This window comes from Pseudophryne corroboree, chromosome 4 (assembly GCF_028390025.1).
Source record: "Pseudophryne corroboree isolate aPseCor3 chromosome 4, aPseCor3.hap2, whole genome shotgun sequence".
Lineage (NCBI taxonomy): Eukaryota > Metazoa > Chordata > Amphibia > Anura > Myobatrachidae > Pseudophryne > Pseudophryne corroboree.
Genome location: NC_086447.1, coordinates 15,743,633 through 15,762,315, shown reverse-complemented (window position 1 = coordinate 15,762,315; position 18,683 = coordinate 15,743,633). Strand labels below are relative to the sequence as shown.

At 36.5% G+C, this 18,683-nt stretch overlaps 6 non-coding genes across 6 annotated transcripts; 4 read left to right on the top strand and 2 right to left on the bottom strand.

Moving 5' to 3' along the window:
* Nucleotides 1–1,599: 1,599 nt before the first annotated feature.
* TRNAN-GUU (transfer RNA asparagine (anticodon GUU)) lies at nt 1,600–1,673 on the top strand. The gene has a single exon. It is a non-coding gene; the product is annotated as a tRNA-Asn (tRNA).
* Nucleotides 1,674–2,765: 1,092 nt separating this feature from the next.
* On the top strand, nt 2,766–2,839 carry TRNAN-GUU (transfer RNA asparagine (anticodon GUU)). Its single transcript has one exon. It is a non-coding gene; the product is annotated as a tRNA-Asn (tRNA).
* An 11,331-nt stretch (nt 2,840–14,170) lies between these two features.
* Nucleotides 14,171–14,242, bottom strand: TRNAL-CAA (transfer RNA leucine (anticodon CAA)). Its single transcript has one exon. It is a non-coding gene; the product is annotated as a tRNA-Leu (tRNA).
* A 186-nt stretch (nt 14,243–14,428) lies between these two features.
* Nucleotides 14,429–14,502, top strand: TRNAN-GUU (transfer RNA asparagine (anticodon GUU)). The gene has a single exon. It is a non-coding gene; the product is annotated as a tRNA-Asn (tRNA).
* Nucleotides 14,503–16,504: 2,002 nt separating this feature from the next.
* Nucleotides 16,505–16,576, bottom strand: TRNAL-CAA (transfer RNA leucine (anticodon CAA)). Its single transcript has one exon. It is a non-coding gene; the product is annotated as a tRNA-Leu (tRNA).
* Nucleotides 16,577–16,762: 186 nt separating this feature from the next.
* Nucleotides 16,763–16,836, top strand: TRNAN-GUU (transfer RNA asparagine (anticodon GUU)). The gene has a single exon. It is a non-coding gene; the product is annotated as a tRNA-Asn (tRNA).
* Nucleotides 16,837–18,683: the final 1,847 nt, after the last annotated feature.

The following is an 18,683-nucleotide window of genomic DNA, read 5'->3' as shown; positions in this document are numbered from 1 at the left end:
TTCAGTAATAGGGTAAAGAAAATTAAGTGGATTTCTGAAAGAAAACAATGCTGTCAATATACTATTAAAACAAATTAAAATGTTAAAAGTTATTGTACTTTAAGTAAAAATAAAAGAGTCAAAATATCAATTCCAGTTTTGGAATAATTTAATTAACAAAAAAATAAGTGCACATTGCAGAGGATGGTTTCGATCCACCGACCTCTGGGTTATGGGCCCAGCACGCTTTCGCTGCGCCACTCTGCTGCTCACGTAAGTGTTAGAGATCCTGAAGTACTCACTCATCATGTGAAAGTACCAATGTGTTTCTTCGTTGGTCAATGGAAGAAAAATCTTGCAAAACTCTCCAGATTATTGCCTTTTTAACCTTTTTCTAGGAAACTTTCTAGATGAATGCTTTTTAGCCTTTGTTAGTACATGCTTTTGCAAGTTGTCTCTATGGTGCAATCGGTTAGCGCATTCGGCTGTTAACCGAAAGGCTGGTGGTTCAATACCACCCAGGGACGTAATTGACCTTGTGATCAAATTTTGCTGATCTTTAAGTAGACAAGTCAAAATTTCAAACCACCTCTTATAGTGTAGGGTACCTGGCCTTCTCTGATGCAATCAGAGTCTGATTTGATTAAGTCATTTTATAAAAAACAGGAAGCACAATTTAGCATGGGGTTGCAGAGAAAAAAAATTATGCAGGCAGAGAAATCCAATTGAGTGATTAATCAGCTCTCCATTTTATGGCTTTATTTTTATGCTAACACATTTGCTCTCTGAAAAGTGTCCACAAAGCCAAGTCTCTGATTAACACCTTTGTAGGAATGGTTTTTCACCTATTACTGATTAAAACTTGCTTCATTGGAAAGGCAGCAAGATGCATCCTCATTACAATGTCCACTGAAATAATACAGGTTGACACCAGGAAACATAAACCTCACTGCATCCTTGCTTCTTTCTCAAGTGGGAATCTGTTTAATGTGAAAACCAGGTGATATCTAATCAGCACACAGGTAAGTATTTAAGATAATCTTTCTTTAAGGGTGAAGATGTTTCTCACAAAATCGTTGCCCCAATGCATCATTGAAATTCAAGATGGAAAGATGATTTTGAAATATCAATTGTACATTTTGCATTGCTCTTCTGGTGACAATGTAGCTTGTTTTTGTCAATTACCATTTCAGTAATAGGGTAAAGAAAATTAAGTGGATTTCTGAAAGAAAACAATGCTGTCAATATACTATTAAAACAAATTAAAATGTTAAAAGTTATTGTACTTTAAGTAAAAATAAAAGAGTCAAAATATCAATTCCAGTTTTGGAAGAATTTAATTAACAAAAAAATAAGTGCACATAGCAGAGGATGATTTCGATCCACCGACCTCTGGGTTATGGGCCCAGCACGCTTCCGCTGCGCCACTCTACTGCTCATGTAAGTTTCAGAGATCCTGAAGTACTCACTCATCATTTGAAAGTACCAATGTGTTTCTTCATTGGTCAATGGAAGAAAAATCTTGCAAAACTCTCCAGATTATTGCATTTTTAACCTTTTTCTAGGAAACTTTCTAGATGAATGCTTTTTAGCCTTTGTCAGCACATGCTTTTGCAATCTGTCTCTGTGGTGCAATCGGTTAGCGCATTCGGCTGTTAACCGAAAGGTTGGTGGTTCAATCCCACCCAGGGACGTAATTGACCTTGTGATCAAATTTTGCTGATCTTTAAGTAGACAAGTCAAAATTTCAAACCACCTCTTATAGTGTAGGGTACCTGGCCTTCTCTGATGCAATCAGAGTCAGATTTGATTAAGTCATTTTATAAAAAACAGGAAGCACAATTTAGCATAGGGTTGCAGAGAAAAAAAAATGCAGGCAGAGAAATCCAATTGAGTGATTAATCAGCTCTCCATTTTATGGCTTTATTTTTATGCTAACACATTTGCTCTCTGAAAAGTGTCCACAAAGGCAAGTCTCTGATTAACACCTTTGTAGGAATGGTTTTTCACCTATTACTGATTAAAACTTGCTTCATTGGAAAGGCAGCAAGATGCATCCTCATTACAATGTCCACTGAAATAATACAGTTTGACACCAGGAAACATAAACCTCACTGCATCCTTGCTGCTTTCTCAAGTGTGAATCTGTTTAATGTGAAAACCAGGTGATATCTAATCAGCACACAGGTAAGAAGTTAAGAAAATCTCTCTTTAAGGGTGAAGATTTTTCTCACAAAATCGTTGCCTCAATGCATCATTGAAATTCAAGCTGGAAAGATGATTTTGAAATATCAATTGTACATTTTGCATTGCTCTTCTGGTGACAATGTAGCTTGTTTTTGTCAATTACCATTTCAGTAATAGGGTAAAGAAAATTAAGTGGATTTCTGAAAGAAAACAATGCTGTCAATATACTATTAAAACAAATTAAAATGTTAAAAGTTATTGTACTTTAAGTAAAAATAAAAGAGTCAAAATATCAATTCCAGTTTTGGAAGAATTTTATTAACAAAAAAAATAAGTGCACATAGCAGAGGATGGTTTCGATCCACCGACCTCTGGGTTATGGGCCCAGCACGCTTCCGCTGCGCCACTCTGCTGCTCATGTAAGTGTCAGAGATCCTGAAGTACTCACTCATCATGTGAAAGTACCAATGTGTTTCTTCATTGGTCAATGGAAGAAAAATCTTGCAAAACTCTCCAGATTATTGCCTTTTTAACCTTTTTCTAGGAAACTTTCTAGATGAATGCTTTTTAGCCTTTGTCAGCACATGCTTTTGCAAGCTGTCTCTGTGGCGCAATCGGTTAGCGCATTTGGCTGTTAACCGAAAGGTTGGTGGTTCAATCCCACCCAGGGACGTAATTGACCTTGTGATCAAATTTTGGTGATCTTTAAGTAGACAAGTCAAAATTTCAAACCACCTCTTATAGTGTAGGGTACCTGGCCTTCTCTGATGCAATCAGAGTCAGATTTGATTAAGTCATTTTATAAAAAACAGGAAGCACAATTTAGCATGGGGTTGCAGAGAAAAAAAATTATGCAGGCAGAGAAATCCAATTGAGTGATTAATCAGCTCTCCATTTTATGGCTTTATTTTTATGCTAACACATTTGCTCTCTGAAAAGTGTCCACAAAGCCAAGTCTCTGATTAACACCTTTGTAGGAATGGTTTTTCACCTATTACTGATTAAAACTTGCTTCATTGGAAAGGCAGCAAGATGCATCCTCATTACAATGTCCACTGAAATAATACAGGTTGACACCAGGAAACATAAACCTCACTGCATCCTTGCTGCTTTCTCAAGTGGGAATCTGTTTAATGTGAAAACCAGGTGATATCTAATCAGCACACAGGTAAGAAGTTAAGAAAATCTTTCTTTAAGGGTGAAGATGTTTCTCACAAAATCGTTGCCCCAATGCATCATTGAAATTCAAGATGGAAAGATGATTTTGAAATATCAATTGTACATTTTGCATTGCTCTTCTGGTGACAATGTAGCTTGTTTTTGTCAATTACCATTTCAGTAATAGGGTAAAGAAAATTAAGTGGATTTCTGAAAGAAAACAATGCTGTCAATATACTATTAAAACAAATTAAAATGTTAAAAGTTATTGTACTTTAAGTAAAAATAAAAGAGTCAAAATATCAATTCCAGTTTTGGAAGAATTTAATTAACAAAAAAATAAGTGCACATAGCAGAGGATGGTTTCGATCCACCGACCTCTGGATTATGGGCCCAGCACACTTCCGCTGCGCCACTCTGCTGCCCATGTAAGTGTCAGAGATCCTGAAGTATTCACTCATCATGTAAAAGTACCAATGTGTTTCTTCGTTGGTCAATGGAAGAAAAATCTTGCAAAACTCTCCAGATTATTGCCTTTTTAACCTTTTTCTAGGAAACTTTCTAGATGAATGCTTTTTAGCCTTTGTTAGTACATGCTTTTGCAAGTTGTCTCTGTGGTGCAATCGGTTAGCGCATTCGGCTGTTAACCGAAAGGCTGGTGTTTCAATACCACCCAGGGACGTAATTGACCTTGTGATCAAATTTTGCTGATCTTTAAGTAGACAAGTCAAAATTTCAAACCACCTCTTATAGTGTAGGGTACCTGGCCTTCTCTGATGCAATCAGAGTCAGATTTGATTAAGTCATTTTATAAAAAACAGGAAGCACAATTTAGCATGGGGTTGCAGAGAAAAAAAAATATGCAGGCAGAGAAATCCAATTGAGTGATTAATCAGCTCTCCATTTTATGGCTTTATTTTTATGCTAACACATTTGCTCTCTGAAAAGTGTCCACAAAGCCAAGTCTCTGATTAACACATTTGTTGGAATGGTTTTTCACCTATTACTGATTAAAACTTGCTTCATTGGAAAGGCAGCAAGATCCATCCTCATTACAATGTCCACTGAAATAATACAGGTTGACACCAGGAAACATAAACCTCACCGCATCCTTGCTGCTTTCTCAAGTGGGAATCTGTTTAATGTGAAAACCAGGTGATATCTAATCAGCACACAGGTAAGAAGTTAAGAAAATCTTTCTTTAAGGGTGAAGATGTTTCTCACAAAATCGTTGCCCCAATGCATCATTGAAATTCAAGCTGGAAAGATGATTTTGAAATATCAATTGTACATTTTGCATTGCTCTTCTGGTGACAATGTAGCTTGTTTTTGTCAATTACCATTTCAGTAATAGGGTAAAGAAAATTAAGTGGATTTCTGAAAGAAAACAATGCTGTCAATATACTATTAAAACAAATTAAAATGTTAAAAGTTATTGTACTTTAAGTAAAAATAAAAGAGTCAAAATATCAATTCCAGTTTTGGAAGAATTTAATTAACAAAAAAATAAGTGCACATAGCAGAGAATGGTTTCGATCCACCGACCTCTGGATTATGGGCCCAGCACGCTTCCGCTGCGCCACTCTGCTGCACACGTAAGTTTCAGACATCCTGAAGTACTCACTCATCATGTGAAAGTACCAATGTGTTTCTTCGTTGGTCAATGGACGAAAAATCTTGCAAAACTCTCCAGATTATTGCCTTTTTAACCTTTTTCTAGGAAACTTTCTAGATGAATGCTTTTTAGCCTTTGTTAGTACATGCGTTTGCAAGTTGACTCTGTGGTGCAATCGGTTAGCGCATTCGGCTGTTAACCGAAAGGCTGGTGTTTCAATACCACCCAGGGACGTAATTGACCTTGTGATCAAATTTTGCTGATCTTTAAGTAGACAAGTCAAAATTTCAAACCACCTCTTATAGTGTAGGGTACCTGGCCTTCTCTGATGCAATCAGAGTCAGATTTGATTAAGTCATTTTATAAAAACAGGAAGCACAATTTAGCATGGGGTTGCAGAGAAAAAAAAATATGCAGGCAGAGAAATCCAATTGAGTGATTAATCAGCTCTCCATTTTATGGCTTTATTTTTATGCTAACACATTTGCTCTCTGAAAAGTGTCCACAAAGGCAAGTCTCTGATTAACACCTTTGTAGGAATGGTTTTTCACCTATTACTGATTAAAACTTGCTTCATTGGAAAGGCAGCAAGATGCATCCTCATTACAATGTCCACTGAAATAATACAGGTTGACACCAGGAAACATAAACCTCACTGCATCCTTGCTGCTTTCTCAAGTGGGAATCTGTTTAATGTGAAAACCAGGTGATATCTAATCAGCACACAGGTAAGAAGTTAAGAAAATCTTTCTTTAAGGGTGAAGATGTTTCTCACAAAATCGTTGCCCCAATGCATCATTGAAATTCAAGCTGGAAAGATGATTTTGAAATATCAATTGTACATTTTGCATTGCTCTTCTGGTGACAATGTAGCTTGTTTTTGTCAATTACCATTTCAGTAATAGGGTAAAGAAAATTAAGTGGATTTCTGTAAGAAAACAATGCTGTCAATATAGTATTAAAACAAATTAAAATGTTAAAAGTTATTGTACTTTAAGTAAAAATAAAAGAGTCAAAATATCAATTCCAGTTTTGGAAGAATTTAATTAACAAAAAAATAAGTGCACATAGCAGAGGATGGTTTCGATCCACCGACCTCTGGATTATGGGCCCAGCACGCTTCCGCTGCGCCACTCTGCTGCCCACGTAAGTTTCAGACATCCTGAAGTACTCACTCATCATGTGAAAGTACCAATGTGTTTCTTCGTTGGTCAATGGAAGAAAAATCTTGCAAAACTCTCCAGATTATTGCCTTTTTAACCTTTTTCTAGGAAACTTTCTAGATGAATGCTTTTTAGCCTTTGTTAGTACATGCTTTTGCAAGTTGTCTCTGTGGTGCAATCGGTTAGCGCATTCGGCTGCTAACCAAAAGGCTGGTGTTTCAATACCACCCAGGGACGTAATTGACCTTGTGATCAAATTTTGCTGATCTTTAAGTAGACAAGTCAAAATTTCAAACCACCTCTTATAGTGTAGGGTACCTGGCCTTCTCTGATGCAATCAGAGTCAGATTTGATTAAGTCATTTTATAAAAACAGGAAGCACAATTTAGCATGGGGTTGCAGAGAAAAAAAAATATGCAGGCAGAGAAATCCAATTGAGTGATTAATCAGCTCTCCATTTTATGGCTTTATTTTTATGCTAACACATTTGCTCTCTGAAAAGTGTCCACAAAGGCAAGTCTCTGATTAACACCTTTGTAGGAATGGTTTTTCATCTATTACTGATTAAAACTTGCTACATTGGAAAGGCAGCAAGATGCATCCTCATTACAATGTCCACTGAAATAATACAGTTTGACACCAGGAAACATAAACCTCACTGCATCCTTGCTGCTTTCTCAAGTGTGAATCTGTTTAATGTGAAAACCAGGTGATATCTAATCAGCACACAGGTAAGAAGTTAAGAAAATCTTTCTTTAAGGGTGAAGATGTTTCTCACAAAATCGTTGCCCCAATGCATCATTGAAATTCAAGCTGGAAAGATGATTTTGAAATATCAATTGTACATTTTGCATTGCTCTTCTGGTGACAATGTAGCTTGTTTTTGTCAATTACCATTTCAGTAATAGGGTAAAGAAAATTAAGTGGATTTCTGAAAGAAAACAATACTGTCAATATACTATTAAAAAAAATTAAAATGTTAAAAGTTATTGTACTTTAAGTAAAAATAAAAGAGTCAAAATATCAATTCCAGTTTTGGAAGAATTTAATTAACAAAAAAATAAGTGCACATAGCAGAGGATGGTTTCGATCCACCGACCTCTGGGTTATGGGCCCAGCACGCTTCCGCTGCGCCACTCTGCTGCTCATGTAAGTGTCAGAGATCCTGAAGTACTCACTCATCATGTGAAAGTACCAATGTGTTTCTTCGTTGGTCAATGGAAGAAAAATCTTGCAAAACTCTCCAGATTATTGCCTTTTTAACCTTTTTCTAGGAAACTTTCTAGATGAATGCTTTTTAGCCTTTGTTAGTACATGCTTTTGCAAGTTGTCTCTGTGGTGCAATCGATTAGCGCATTCGGCTGTTAACCGAAAGGCTGGTGGTTCAATACCACCCAGGGACGTAATTGACCTTGTGATCAAATTTTGCTGATCTTTAAGTAGACAAGTCAAAATTTCAAACCACCTCTTATAGTGTAGGGTACCTGGCCTTCTCTGATGCAATCAGAGTCAGATTTGATTAAGTCATTTTATAAAAAACAGGAAGCACAATTTAGCATGGGGTTGCAGAGAAAAAAAAATATGCAGGCAGAGAAATCCAATTGAGTGATTAATCAGCTCTCCATTTTATGGCTTTATTTTTATGCTAACACATTTGCTCTCTGAAAAGTGTCCACAAAGCCAAGTCTCTGATTAACACCTTTGTTGGAATGTTTTTTCACCTATTACTGATTAAAACGTGCTTCATTGGAAAGGCAGCAAGATGCATCCTCATTACAATGTCCACTGAAATAATACAGGTTGACACCAGGAAACATAAACCTCACTGCATCCTTGCTGCTTTCTCAAGTGGGAATCTGTTTAATGTGAAAACCAGGTGATATCTAATCAGCACACAGGTAAGAAGTGAATAAAATCTTTCTTTAAGGGTGAAGATGTTTCTCACAAAATCGTTGCCCCAATGCATCATTGAAATTCAAGCTGGAAAGATGATTTTGAAATATCAATTGTACATTTTGCATTGCTCTTCTGGTGACAATGTAGCTTGTTTTTGTCAATTACCATTTCAGTAATAGGGTAAAGAAAATTAAGTGGATTTCTGAAAGAAAACAATGCTGTCAATATACTATTAAAACAAATTAAAATGTTAAAAGTTATTGTACTTTAAGTAAAAATAAAAGAGTCAAAATATCAATTCCAGTTTTGGAAGAATTTAATTAACAAAAAAATAAGTGCACACAGCAGAGGATGGTTTCGATCCACCGACCTCTGGGTTATGGGCCCAGCACGCTTCCGCTGCGCCACTCTGCTGCTCACATAAGTGTCAGAGATCCTGAAGTACTCACTCATCATGTGAAAGTACCAATGTGTTTCTTTGTTGGTCAATGGAAGAAAAATCTTGCAAAACTCTCCAGATTATTGCCTTTTTAACCTTTTTCTAGGAAACTTTCTAGATGAATGCTTTTTAGCCTTTGTCAGTAGATGCTTTTGCAAGCTGTCTCTGTGGTGCAATCGGTTAGCGCATTTGGCTGTTAACCGAAAGGTTGTTGGTTCAATCCAACCCAAGGAAATAATTGACCTTGTGATCAAATTTTGGTGATCTTTAAGTAGACAAGTCAAAATTTCAAACCACCTCTTATAGTGTAGGGTACCTGGCCTACTCTGATGCAATCAGAGTCAGATTTGATTAAGTCATTTTATAAAAAACAGGAAGCACAATTTAGCATGGGGTTGCAGAGAAAAAAAAATATGCAGGCAGAGAAATCCAATTGAGTGATTAATCAGCTCTCCATTTTATGGCTTTATTTTTATGCTAACACATTTGCTCTCTGAAAAGTGTCCACAAAGGCAAGTCTCTGATTAACACCTTTGTAGGAATGGTTTTTCACCTATTACTGATTAAAACTTGCTTCATTGGAAAGGCAGCAAGATGCATCCTCATTACAATGTCCACTGAAATAATACAGTTTGACACCAGGAAACATAAACCTCACTGCATCCTTACTGCTTTCTCAAGTGGGAATCTGTTTAATGTGAAAACCAGGTGATATCTAATCAGCACACAGGTAAGAAGTTAAGAAAATCTTTCTTTAAGGGTGAAGATGTTTCTCACAAAATCGTTGCCCCAATGCATCATTGAAATTCAAGCTGGAAAGATGATTTTGAAATATCAATTGTACATTTTGCATTGCTCTTCTGGTGACAATGTAGCTTGTTTTTGTCAATTACCATTTCAGTAATAGGGTAAAGAAAATTAAGTGGATTTCTGAAAGAAAACAATGCTGTCAATATACTATTAAAACAAATTAAAATGTTAAAAGTTATTGTACTTTAAGTAAAAATAAAAGAGTCAAAATATCAATTCCAGTTTTGGAAGAATTTAATTAACAAAAAATAAGTGCACATAGCAGAGGATGGTTTCGATCCACCGACCTCTGGCTTATGGGCCCAGCACGCTTCCGCTGCGCCACTCTGCTGCCCACATAAGTTTCAGACATCCTGAAGTACTCACTCATCATGTGAAAGTACCAATGTGTTTCTTCGTTGGTCAATGGACGAAAAATCTTGCAAAACTCTCCAGATTATTGCCTTTTTAACCTTTTTCTAGGAAACTTTCTAGATGAATGCTTTTTAGCCTTTGTTAGTACATGCTTTTGCAAGTTGTCTCTGTGGTGCAATCGGTTAGCGCATTCGGCTGTTAACCGAAAGGCTGGTGTTTCAATACCACCCAGGGACGTAATTGACCTTGTGATCAAATTTTGCTGATCTTTAAGTAGACAAGTCAAAATTTCAAACCACCTCTTATAGTGTAGGGTACCTGGCCTTCTCTGATGCAATCAGAGTCAGATTTGATTAAGTCACTTTATAAAAACAGGAAGCACAATTTAGCATGGGGTTGCAGAGAAAAAAAAATATGCAGGCAGAGAAATCCAATTGAGTGATTAATCAGCTCTCCATTTTATGGCTTTATTTTTATGCTAACACATTTGCTCTCTGAAAAGTGTCCACAAAGGCAAGTCTCTGATTAACACCTTTGTAGGAATGTTTTTTCACCTATTACTGATTAAAACTTGCTTCATTGGAAAGGCAGCAAGATGCATCCTCATTACAATGTCCACTGAAATAATACAGTTTGACACCAGGAAACATAAACCTCACTGCATCCTTGCTGCTTTCTCAAGTGTGAATCTGTTTAATGTGAAAACCAGGTGATATCTAATCAGCACACAGGTAAGAAGTTAAGAAAATCTTTCTTTAAGGGTGAAGATGTTTCTCACAAAATCGTTGCCCCAATGCATCATTGAAATTCAAGCTGGAAAGATGATTTTGAAATATCAATTGTACATTTTGCATTGCTCTTCTGGTGACAATGTAGCTTGTTTTTGTCAATTACCATTTCAGTAATAGGGTAAAGAAAATTAAGTGGATTTCTGAAAGAAAAAAATGCTGTCAATATACTATTAAAACAAATTAAAATGTTAAAAGTTATTGTACTTTAAGTAAAAATAAAAGAGTCAAAATATCAATTCCAGTTTTGGAAGAATTTAATTAACAAAAAATAAGTGCACATAGCAGAGGATGGTTTCGATCCACCGACCTCTGGCTTATGGGCCCAGCACGCTTCCGCTGCGCCACTCTGCTGCCCACATAAGTTTCAGACATCCTGAAGTACTCACTCATCATGTGAAAGTACCAATGTGTTTCTTCGTTGGTCAATGGACGAAAAATCTTGCAAAACTCTCCAGATTATTGCCTTTTTAACCTTTTTCTAGGAAACTTTCTAGATGAATGCTTTTTAGCCTTTGTTAGTACATGCTTTTGCAAGTTGTCTCTGTGGTGCAATCGGTTAGCGCATTCGGCTGTTAACCGAAAGGCTGGTGTTTCAATACCACCCAGGGACGTAATTGACCTTGTGATCAAATTTTGCTGATCTTTAAGTAGACAAGTCAAAATTTCAAACCACCTCTTATAGTGTAGGGTACCTGGCCTTCTCTGATGCAATCAGAGTCAGATTTGATTAAGTCATTTTATAAAAACAGGAAGCACAATTTAGCATGGGGTTGCAGAGAAAAAAAAATATGCAGGCAGAGAAATCCAATTGAGTGATTAATCAGCTCTCCATTTTATGGCTTTATTTTTATGCTAACACATTTGCTCTCTGAAAAGTGTCCACAAAGGCAAGTCTCTGATTAACACCTTTGTAGGAATGTTTTTTCACCTATTACTGATTAAAACTTGCTTCATTGGAAAGGCAGCAAGATGCATCCTCATTACAATGTCCACTGAAATAATACAGTTTGACACCAGGAAACATAAACCTCACTGCATCCTTGCTGCTTTCTCAAGTGTGAATCTGTTTAATGTGAAAACCAGGTGATATCTAATCAGCACACAGGTAAGAAGTTAAGAAAATCTTTCTTTAAGGGTGAAGATGTTTCTCACAAAATCGTTGCCCCAATGCATCATTAAAATTCAAGCTGGAAAGATGATTTTGAAATATCAATTGTACATTTTGCATTGCTCTTCTGGTGACAATGTAGCTTGTTTTTGTCAATTACCATTTCAGTAATAGGGTAAAGAAAATTAAGTGGATTTCTGAAAGAAAAAAATGCTGTCAATATACTATTAAAACAAATTAAAATGTTAAAAGTTATTGTACTTTAAGTAAAAATAAAAGAGTCAAAATATCAATTCCAGTTTTGGAAGAATTTAATTAACAAAAAAATAAGTGCACATAGCAGAGGATGGTTTCGATCCACCGACCTCTAGATTATGGGCCCAGCACGCTTCCGCTGCGCCACTCTGCTGCCCACATAAGTTTCAGACATCCTGAAGTACTCACTCATCATGTGAAAGTACCAATGTGTTTCTTCGTTGGTCAATGGACGAAAAATCTTGCAAAACTCTCCAGATTATTGCCTTTTTAACCTTTTTCTAGGAAACTTTCTAGATGAATGCTTTTTAGCCTTTGTTAGTACATGCTTTTGCAAGTTGTCTCTGTGGTGCAATCGGTTAGCGCATTCGGCTGTTAACCGAAAGGCTGGTGTTTCAATACCACCCAGGGACGTAATTGACCTTGTGATCAAATTTTGCTGATCTTTAAGTAGACAAGTCAAAATTTCAAACCACCTCTTATAGTGTAGGGTACCTGGCCTTCTCTGATGCAATCAGAGTCAGATTTGATTAAGTCATTTTATAAAAACAGGAAGCACAATTTAGCATGGGGTTGCAGAGAAAAAAAAATATGCAGGCAGAGAAATCCAATTGAGTGATTAATCAGCTCTCCATTTTATGGCTTTATTTTTATGCTAACACATTTGCTCTCTGAAAAGTGTCCACAAAGGCAAGTCTCTGATTAACACCTTTGTAGGAATGTTTTTTCACCTATTACTGATTAAAACTTGCTTCATTGGAAAGGCAGCAAGATGCATCCTCATTACAATGTCCACTGAAATAATACAGTTTGACACCAGGAAACATAAACCTCACTGCATCCTTGCTGCTTTCTCAAGTGTGAATCTGTTTAATGTGAAAACCAGGTGATATCTAATCAGCACACAGGTAAGAAGTTAAGAAAATCTTTCTTTAAGGGTGAAGATGTTTCTCACAAAATCGTTGCCCCAATGCATCATTGAAATTCAAGCTGGAAAGATGATTTTGAAATATCAATTGTACATTTTGCATTGCTCTTCTGGTGACAATGTAGCTTGTTTTTGTCAATTACCATTTCAGTAATAGGGTAAAGAAAATTAAGTGGATTTCTGAAAGAAAAAAATGCTGTCAATATACTATTAAAACAAATTAAAATGTTAAAAGTTATTGTACTTTAAGTAAAAATAAAAGAGTCAAAATATCAATTCCAGTTTTGGAAGAATTTAATTAACAAAAAAATAAGTGCACATAGCAGAGGATGGTTTCGATCCACCGACCTCTGGATTATGGGCCCAGCACGCTTCCGCTGCGCCACTCTGCTGCCCACGTAAGTTTCAGACATCCTGAAGTACTCACTCATCATGTGAAAGTACCAATGTGTTTCTTCGTTGGTCAATGGAAGAAAAATCTTGCAAAACTCTCCAGATTATTGCCTTTTTAACCTTTTTCTAGGAAACTTTCTAGATAAATGCTTTTTAGCCTTTGTTAGAACATGCTTTTGCAAGTTGTCTCTGTGGTGCAATCGGTTAGCGCATACGGCTGTTAACCGAAAGGCTGGTGTTTCAATACCACCCAGGGACGTAATTGACCTTGTGATCAAATTTTGCTGATCTTTAAGTAGACAAGTCAAAATTTCAAACCACCTCTTATAGTGTAGGGTACCTGGCCTTCTCTGATGCAATCAGAGTCAGATTTGATTAAGTCATTTTATAAAAACAGGAAGCACAATTTAGCATGGGGTTGCAGAGAAAAAAAAATATGCAGGCAGAGAAATCCAATTGAGTGATTAATCAGCTCTCCATTTTATGGCTTTATTTTTATGCTAACACATTTGCTCTCTGAAAAGTGTCCACAAAGGCAAGTCTCTGATTAACACCTTTGTAGGAATGGTTTTTCACCTATTACTGATTAAAACTTGCTTCATTGGAAAGGCAGCAAGATGCATCCTCATTACAATGTCCCCTGAAATAATACAGTTTGACACCAGGAAACATAAACCTCACTGCATCCTTGCTGCTTTCTCAAGTGTGAATCTGTTAAATGTGAAAACCAGGTGATATCTAATCAGCACACAGGTAAGAAGTTAAGAAAATCTTTCTTTAAGGGTGAAGATGTTTCTCACAAAATCGTTGCCCCAATGCATCATTGAAATTCAAGCTGGAAAGATGATTTTGAAATATCAATTGTACATTTTGCATTGCTCTTCTGGTGACAATGTAGCTTGTTTTTGTCAATTACCATTTCAGTAATAGGGTAAAGAAAATTAAGTGGATTTCTGAAAGAAAACAATACTGTCAATATACTATTAAAAAAATATTAAAATGTTAAAAGTTATTGTACTTTAAGTAAAAATAAAATAGTCAAAATATCAATTCCAGTTTTGGAAGAATTTAATTAACAAAAAAATAAGTGCACACAGCAGAGGATGGTTTCGATCCACCGGCCTCTGGGTTTTGGGCCCAGCACGCTTCCGCTGCGCCACTCTGCTGCTCATGTAAGTATAAGAGATCCTGAAGTACTCACTCATCATGTGAAAGTACCAATGTGTTTCTTCGTTGGTCAATGGAAGAAAAATCTTGCAAAACTCTCCAGATTATTGCCTTTTTAACCTTTTTCTAGGAAACTTTCTAGATGAATGCTTTTTTGCATTTGTCAGCACGTGCTTTTGCAAGCTGTCTCTGTGGCGCAATCGGTTAGCGCATTCGGCTGTTAACCGAAAGGTTGGTGGTTCAATCCCACCCAGGGACGTAATTGACCTTGTGATCAAATTTTGGTGATCTTTAAGTAGACAAGTCAAAATTTTAAACCACCTCTTATAGTGTAGGGTACCTGGCCTTCTCTGATGCAATCAGAGTCAGATTTGATTAAGTCATTTTATAAAAAACAGGAAGCACAATTTAGCATGGGGTTGCAGAGAAAAAAAATTATGCAGGCAGAGAAATCCAATTGAGTGATTAATCAGCTCTCCATTTTATGGCTTTATTTTTATGCTAACACATTTGCTCTCTGAAAAGTGTCCACAAAGCCAAGTCTCTGATTAACACCTTTGTAGGAATGGTTTTTCACCTATTACTGATTAAAACTTGCTTCATTGGAAAGGCAGCAAGATGCATCCTCATTACAATGTCCACTGAAATAATACAGGTTGGCACCAGGAAACATAAACCTCACTGCATCCTTGCTGCTTTCTCAAGTGTGAATCTGTTTAATGTGAAAACCAGGTGATATCTAATCAGCACACAGGTAAGAAGTTAAGAAAATCTTTCTTTAAGGGTGAAGATGTTTCTCACAAAATTGTTGCCCCAATGCATCATTGAAATTCAAGCTGGAAAGATGATTTTGAAATATCAATTGTACATTTTGCATTGCTCTTCTGGTGACAATGTAGCTTGTTTTTGTCAATTACCATTTCAGTAATAGGGTAAAGAAAATTAAGTGGATTTCTGAAAGAAAAAAATGCTGTCAATATACTATTAAAACAAATTAAAATGTTAAAAGTTATTGTACTTTAAGTAAAAATAAAAGAGTCAAAATATCAATTCCAGTTTTGGAAGAATTTAATTAACAAAAAAATAAGTGCACATAGCAGAGGATGGTTTCGATCCACCGACCTCTGGATTATGGGCCCAGCACGCTTCCGCTGCGCCACTCTGCTGCCCACGTAAGTTTCAGACATCCTGAAGTACTCACTCATCATGTGAAAGTACCAATGTGTTTCTTCGTTGGTCAATGGAAGAAAAATCTTGCAAAACTCTCCAGATTATTGCCTTTTTAACCTTTTTCTAGGAAACTTTCTAGATAAATGCTTTTTAGCCTTTGTTAGTACATGCTTTTGCAAGTTGTCTCTGTGGTGCAATCGGTTAGCGCATTCGGCTGTTAACCGAAAGGCTGGTGTTTCAATACCACCCAGGGACGTAATTGACCTTGTGATCAAATTTTGCTGATCTTTAAGTAGACAAGTCAAAATTTCAAACCACCTCTTATAGTGTAGGGTACCTGGCCTTCTCTGATGCAATCAGAGTCAGATTTGATTAAGTCATTTTATAAAAACAGGAAGCACAATTTAGCATGGGGTTGCAGAGAAAAAAAAATATGCAGGCAGAGAAATCCAATTGAGTGATTAATCAGCTCTCCATTTTATGGCTTTATTTTTATGCTAACACATTTGCTCTCTGAAAAGTGTCCACAAAGGCAAGTCTCTGATTAACACCTTTGTAGGAATGGTTTTTCACCTATTACTGATTAAAACTTGCTTCATTGGAAAGGCAGCAAGATGCATCCTCATTACAATGTCCCCTGAAATAATACAGTTTGACACCAGGAAACATAAACCTCACTGCATCCTTGCTGCTTTCTCAAGTGTGAATCTGTTAAATGTGAAAACCAGGTGATATCTAATCAGCACACAGGTAAGAAGTTAAGAAAATCTTTCTTTAAGGGTGAAGATGTTTCTCACAAAATCGTTGCCCCAATGCATCATTGAAATTCAAGCTGGAAAGATGATTTTGAAATATCAATTGTACATTTTGCATTGCTCTTCTGGTGACAATGTAGCTTGTTTTTGTCAATTACCATTTCAGTAATAGGGTAAAGAAAATTAAGTGGATTTCTGAAAGAAAACAATACTGTCAATATACTATTAAAAAAATATTAAAATGTTAAAAGTTATTGTACTTTAAGTAAAAATAAAATAGTCAAAATATCAATTCCAGTTTTGGAAGAATTTAATTAACAAAAAAATAAGTGCACACAGCAGAGGATGGTTTCGATCCACCGGCCTCTGGGTTTTGGGCCCAGCACGCTTCCGCTGCGCCACTCTGCTGCTCATGTAAGTATAAGAGATCCTGAAGTACTCACTCATCATGTGAAAGTACCAATGTGTTTCTTCGTTGGTCAATGGAAGAAAAATCTTGCAAAACTCTCCAGATTATTGCCTTTTTAACCTTTTTCTAGGAAACTTTCTAGATGAATGCTTTTTTGCATTTGTCAGCACGTGCTTTTGCAAGCTGTCTCTGTGGCGCAATCGGTTAGCGCATTCGGCTGTTAACCGAAAGGTTGGTGGTTCAATCCCACCCAGGGACGTAATTGACCTTGTGATCAAATTTTGGTGATCTTTAAGTAGACAAGTCAAAATTTTAAACCACCTCTTATAGTGTAGGGTACCTGGCCTTCTCTGATGCAATCAGAGTCAGATTTGATTAAGTCATTTTATAAAAAACAGGAAGCACAATTTAGCATGGGGTTGCAGAGAAAAAAAATTATGCAGGCAGAGAAATCCAATTGAGTGATTAATCAGCTCTCCATTTTATGGCTTTATTTTTATGCTAACACATTTGCTCTCTGAAAAGTGTCCACAAAGCCAAGTCTCTGATTAACACCTTTATAGGAATGGTTTTTCACCTATTACTGATTAAAACTTGCTTCATTGGAAAGGCAGCAAGATGCATCCTCATTACAATGTCCACTGAAATAATACAGGTTGGCACCAGGAAACATAAACCTCACTGCATCCTTGCTGCTTTCTCAAGTGGGAATCTGTTTAATGTGAAAACCAGGTGATATCTAATCAGCACACAGGTAAGAAGTTAAGAAAATCTTTCTTTAAGGGTGAAGATGTTTCTCACAAAATCGTTGCCCCAATGCATCATTGAAATTCAAGCTGGAAAGATGATTTTGAAATATCAATTGTACATTTTGCATTGCTCTGCTGGTGACAATGTAGCTTGTTTTTGTCAATTACCATTTCAGTAATAGGGTAAAGAAAATTAAGTGGATTTCTGAAAGAAAACAATGCTGTCAATATACTATTAAAACAAATTAAAATGTTAAAAGTTATTGTACTTTAAGTAAAAATAAAAGAGTCAAAATATCAATTCCAGTTTTGGAAGAATTTAATTAACAAAAAAATAAGTGCACACAGCAGAGGATGGTTTCGATCCACCGACCTCTGGGTTATGGGCCCAGCACGCTTCCGCTGCGCCACTCTGCTGCTCATGTAAGTGTCAGAGATCCTGAAGTACTCACTCATCATGTGAAAGTACCAATGTGTTTCTTCGTTGGTCAATGGAAGAAAAATCTTGCAAAACTCTCCAGATTATTGCCTTTTTAACCTTTTTCTAGGAAACTTTCTAGATGAATGCTTTTTAGCCTTTGTTAGTACATGCTTTTGCAAGTTGTCTCTGTGGTGCAATCGATTAGCGCATTCGGCTGTTAACCGAAAGGCTGGTGGTTCAATACCACCAAGGGACGTAATTGACCTTGTGATCAAATTTTGCTGATCTTTAAGTAGACAAGTCAAAATTTCAAACCACCTCTTATAGTGTAGGGTACCTGGCCTTCTCTGATGCAATCAGAGTCAGATTTGATTAAGTCATTTTATAAAAAACAGGAAGCACAATTTAGCATGGGGTTGCAGAGAAAAAAAAATATGCATGCAGAGAAATCCAATTGAGTGATTAATCAGCTCTCCATTTTATGGCTTTATTTTTATGCTAACACATTTGCTCTCTGAAAAGTGTCCACAAAGCCAAGTCTCTGATTAACACCTTTGTTGGAATGTTTTTTCACCTATTACTGATTAAAACTTGCTTCATTGGAAAGGCAGCAAGATGCATCCTCATTACAATGTCCACTGAAATAATACAGGTTGGCACCAGGAAACATAAACCTCACTGCATCCTTGCTGCTTTCTCAAGTGGGAATCTGTTTAATGTGAAAACCAGGTGATATCTAATCAGCACACAGGTAAGAAGTTAATAAAATCTTTCTTTAAGGGTGAAGATGTTTCTCACAAAATCGTTGCCCCAATGCATCATTGAAATTCAAGCTGGAAAGATGATTTTGAAATATCAATTGTACATTTTGCATTGCTCTTCTGGTGACAATGTAGCTTGTTTTTGTCAATTACCATTTCAGTAATAGGGTAAAGA